A 6,050-nucleotide genomic window follows, 5' to 3' on the forward strand; every position below is an offset into this window, starting at 1 on the left:
GTGTTTTGATTTCATAAACAAATATAATTCTGATCTATCTAGATATAAGTCGTTCCTCTGTCATCTGTGACGACAATAACACTTGTACTATACTGGAGTGTCTAGATACAATTTTGATTTATCTTGATCACCGGGGAAAATTGGTTATTTCCCCTAGTTTATGTGAGCTTGGATATTTCCCTCCAGGAAAAATGGTTAAATATATTTTTTAGATTGATAGATTGATCATATTTTGTAATTAATGTATTCAACAAGGGCAACATATCAAAATATAAGCATCTAGTTATAATACACCACAGAATAAATCTGCAAAGGGAGGACTATCAAGTACTCCAGCACTTATTAAGTTTAACAACCAACTATCAACAAACAGTTGATGTATTTACATTGTTTGCTTTAAACCGTTAAACAGAATGAGTAGTTCGATATTATAACATGCAGATATTAAGGATGTTCACTTCTCTTGGTTTTGAATTTGTACCAGATATTTACAATCGTGTTTTATCCTTAAAGTGCTGTTTTAAATTTTGCCCGCTTACGCTGCTTTTCTGTTCATATTTTTATTACATATAGATTAATAAGCTACATTACTAATCACTATACAATCCTTGTTACTATTTGATAGGGTTTTTTTATAAATATATTTTCACCAATTTAGTTTAAACAATATTTTATTCAAATAAATTGAATTGGATTGGGCAACAGGCATAGCCTGTGTATGCCCTCCCCACAATCACCACTTTATGCACATATTAACATTATCAACAAGTTTTTTTTAATTTCAATATATAATTCTTATTGTAATTATCATGTACAACATTACATATTTTTTAAGAGCTTTGTAATTAAAATTATCAACATGTGAACATTTTCATTTTACCTATACATCATCAATGCACCTTTGTTGCAGCTGTTTGAGAATAACCATTCAGATGTATGTAGAGGGCAGAACACGATGATAAGTACTATACTTGTATTTTTATCTATCTGATGAGTTAAGCCTTTTTCAACTGATTTTTATAGTGCATTCTTATGTTGTACTGTTATACCACTGTCCCAGGTTAGGGGGAGGGTTGGGTTCCCATTATCATGTTTAACCCCACCACATTATTTATGTATGTGCCTGTCCCAAGTCAGGAGCCTGTAATTCAGTGGTTGTCGTTTGTTTATGTGTTACATATTTGTTTTTCGTTCATTTTTTTACATAAATAAGGCCGTTAGTTTTTTCGTTTGAATTGTTTTACATTGTCTTATCGGGGCCTATTATAGCTGACTATGCGGTATGGGCTTTGCTCATTGTTGAAGGCCGTACGGTGACCTATAGTTGTTAATGTCTGTGTCATTTTGGTCTTTTGTGGATAGTTGTCTTATTGGCAATCATACCACATCTTCTTTTTTATGCCCCACCTAGGATAGTAGAGGGGCATTATGTTTTCTGGTCTGTGCGTCCTTCCGTCCGTTCGTCCCACTTCAGGTTAAAGTTTTTAGTCAAGATAATTTTTGATGAAGCTGAAGTCCAATCAACTTGAAACTTAGTGCACATGTTCCTTATGATATGATCTTTCTTATTTTAAAACAAAATTAAACTTTTGACCCCATTTTCATGGTACACTGAACATAGAAATTAAAAGTGCGAGTTTCAGGTTAAAGTTTTTGGTCAAGGTAGTTTTTGATGAAGCTTAAATCCAATCAACTTGAAACTTAGTACACATGTTCCTTTTTGGTTGATCTTTTTACTTTTAAGGCCAAATTAGATTTTTTATCCAATTTCACGGTCCATTGAACATGGAAAACCGTCCGTGCGTCCTTCCGTTCGTCCCACTTTAGGTTAAAGTTTTTAGTCAAGGTAGTTTTTGATGAAACTGAAGTCCAATCAATTTGAAACTTAGTACACATGTTCCTTATGATATGATCTTTCTTATTTTAAAACAAGATTAAACTTTTGACCCCATTTTCATGGTCAACTGAACATAGAAATTAAAAGTGCGAGTTTCAGGTTAAAGTTCTTGGTCAAGGTAGTTTTTGATGAAGCTTAAGTCCAATCAACTTGAAACTTAGTACACATGTTCCCTTTTGGTTGATCATTTTACTTTTAAGGCCAAATTAGATTTTTTATCCAATTTCACGGTCCATTGAACATGGTGAATGATAATGCGAGTGGGGCATCCGTGTACTTTGGACACATTCTTGTGATTATAGATTACACTACACACAGGTTTCTTAAATATTCTGAGTCTTAAATGGCAAACATTATATGCATTTGAATTATGAAATTAAATAAGTAATATCAAATGCATAAGATCTGTTCTTATAAAGATAGATTAGATACCAATGGGTCAATAAAACAACCATAAGTCAGAAAAAGCCAGTACTACGACTAAAAAGTAAAATCACAAAATTACATAAATTTTAAAACGGAAAATCCTTTAGGCTATTCAAATGGCAAAATCAAAAAGCTCAAACAAATCAAACGAATGGATAACAACTGTCATATGCCTCACTTAGTAAAGGCATTTTCGTATGTTCAAAATGGTCGATTGAACCTGGTTTAAACAAGGATACAAAAAAAGTACAATGGCTAAAAAGGAAAATGATAAAAAGACAGGTCAATGGATAATAAATGACAAGAGTTTACACGCTGAAATGTTTCGCCTTGTTTACAAATCATTGATATTATGTTGATAGTCCTAAATATAAAGCTTTATTACAACTGTCGCATAAACTTAACCAAGAAAACTAAACATTGACCAATGAACCATGAAAATGAGGTCAAGGTCAGATGAACCATGCCAGGCAGGCATGTACAGCAAGCAATTCTTCCATACAACAAATATAGTTGACATATTGCTAATAGTTTAAGAAAAACAGACCAAAACACAATAACTTAACACTGAGCAATGAACCGTGAAAATTAGGTCATGGTCAAATAAAACCTGCACAACTGACATAGATTATAAAATATTTCCATACACCAAATATAGTTGACCTATTGCAATTAGTATTAAAAAAATAGACCAAAACTCAAAAATTAACTTTGACCACTGAATCATGATAATGAGGTCAAGGTCAGATGACACCTGCCAGCTAGACATGAACACATTACAATCATTCCATACACTAAATATAGTAGACCTATGGCATATAGTATAAGAAAAACAAACACAAATACAAAAACTTGACTATAACCACTAAACCCTCAAAATGAGGCCAAGGTCAGATGACACCTGCCAGTTGGACATGTACATCTTACAGTCCTTCCATACACCGAATATACAAGACATATTGCTTATAGTATCTGAGATATGGACTTGACCACCAAAACCTAAATTTGTTCACTGATTCACGAAATGAGGTCGAGGTCAAGAGAATACTGTCTGACAGGCATGAGGACCTTGCAAGGTACGCACATACCAAATATAGTTATCCTATTACTTATAATAAGAGAGAATTGAACATTTACAAAAAATCAATCAGTCACTGAACCATGAAAATGAGGTGACATTAGACATGTGACTGACGGGAACTTCGTAACATAAGGCATCCATATACAAAGTATGAAGCATCCAGGTCTTCCACCTTCTAAAATATAAAGCTTTTAAGGAGTTAGCTAACACCGCCGGATCACTATCCCTATGTCGAGCTTTCTGCGACAAAAATGATAAAAAGTACTATGGATGAACAAAATTATAAAAAGGCTGTACCATGGTTAAAAAAAAAGTGATAAAAAGACAATTGTCCACGAAACAATACATAAACAACTGGAGATTGATCCCTGGATTTAAAATCAATTTTATGTCACATACATCATGTACATTTAATACGGCAGTTATTATGTCACTGTGACTACATGTATGACATGTTAGCTGAAATATGAGAGCAAACAATGTCATAACAAAACAAGCATGGTAATACATAGTCCACTACGGTGGATTGTTTTAGAACAAAATTCTAACTTGATCTATGTCTATTCAATTTCTTTAGGCATGACGAAAAAAGTGTTATAAACTGATTATTTGAGTGAATTTAATAAAAAAAAAACAACAATGGCTTTACATCTTACTCTTCACAAAATCATCAGACGCGAACAAAATTCTAACAAGATCTGTAACTTGTCTTGATCTAACTTAATACCAATTTTCAAATCTGATTCAATGTCTTCCAGGATAACGAAAAAAAGTGCGGAAAACTTATTATTTGAGCGAATCCAAGGACCATAACTCTATACAAAATCATCTGTCCGAAAAAAAATATCTAACATGATCTTTAACTTTTCATGTTTAAACAAAACACCAAATATGAAATCAATATCTTCAAGCATGAAGGAAAATGTGGAAAACTGATTTGCCAGATTGAAGGATGGACAGACCGACAGACAAACGGACGGACGGAGTGCAAACTTAAAGTTTTTTTTTCGACTACGTCGGTAGGGGACTAATAACTGAAATCCAAGGATTTTCATAAAGTTTGGGGAAGTCAATTAAAACAGTCAAAACAAAACAATCGACTTTATTAAATTAACAAAACGACTGTAAAACAACTGTAAAAGAAGGGCGACAGATACCATAGGGACAGTCAAACTCATAGATCGAAAATATACTGACAACGCCATGGCTAAAAAAGAAAAAGACAAGCAGACAAATCATAGTACATAATAAAACTTAAGACTTAGCAACAAGAACTACACCAAAAACTGGGGATGATCGCAGGTGCTCCAGAAGGATAAGCAGATCTTTCTCCACATGTGGCACCAGTCGTATTGCTCATGTTATGACAAACCCGGTAAATAGTCTAATTCTGTAGGTCACATTCTTGAAAAGGAACCGAAATTGTAGTTACGACATAAGCATAATAAGTAACATTCCGATATCATCTATGAAACGGATATTCTACAACGGTCAACCAACTTGTGATGGCATCCGTAAAATTTACGAAGGGATGATTACAGCTTCACCTTTCGAAACTCTTACTAGCATATTTGTAGGTAGCAACACTCTATCAGGGAAATCATAATAGGAAAAACAACCCCGGGAATATTGTATCATCTGGAAGATATATGCTCCGTATGCAGGCGCTGCTAAAATGTTGCAAAATATAAATCTAAAGTTTATAATTGGGAGGCTAAAATCATATCTTTTGTCGTAGTTTTGTTTTCATCCTACCCTCATTGCCAATCTTTAGATGTAAGTTACGAGATGAGGCATACTTAACTGTATCTGTTATATCCTTTATATCTAGTTCGATGGGATAGATGCGTTCAACATAGTCACCATATTTTTAATTATTTAGTGAGAGAACATCACCTATTAAGCGGATAGTAAAGTTTATGGATATTGCTAACTTCTTATATTTCTTTCTAAGAAGTTCATATAGTAAGTCAGCCTCCAAAGAATAAAGAAACAAATAGGCAAGAAGAGGGGCACTTTTGGTTTCCATGGGAATGCAAATAGTTTGTTGAAAAAAACACGTCCTCCAAACATAATAAAAAAATTTGTGTGTGTATCAGTCTTATTGAGAGAGATTCTTTAAAAAGAATTATGTATCCCTCCCTAAGACAAGATATTGTATTTACGTTGGCCATTTATTTTAATGAAACTTAAGCCATACGCAACTATTATCAGCACCCGCAGTGCGCATGCGCTAAATTTGATCGCAGTCGATATCGATAAATTTACTATAGATTGTTAAAGGAAATATTGAATGTTGGTTAGCTGACAGTAAACAGCAATAAATATCTTTTTCATTGGCATCACATAAGAAAATATTTTTTCTTAGCTTTCTAATGACATAATTTATAATTGAATCGGGATTGCAAAAGTTACGGCCATTTTCATTTAAAAAAAAGTGGTTAATTATTCCCTATTTATACTTCATACAATTCAAAACCAAAAACGTCTGCAAAGGAGTTTTTATATATGAATACATCTTTCACTATTCTTAGAAAAAAATTCATTGGCATAAATATATGTTCTTTGCTTTATAATCTTTCCAATGGTATATATATTTGGGATTTTAGAAAATTTAATGAATCGGGGCCTTTTCTATCCAAAACT

This window comes from Mytilus galloprovincialis, chromosome 12, assembly GCF_965363235.1.
Source record: "Mytilus galloprovincialis chromosome 12, xbMytGall1.hap1.1, whole genome shotgun sequence".
NCBI lineage: Eukaryota > Metazoa > Mollusca > Bivalvia > Mytilida > Mytilidae > Mytilus > Mytilus galloprovincialis.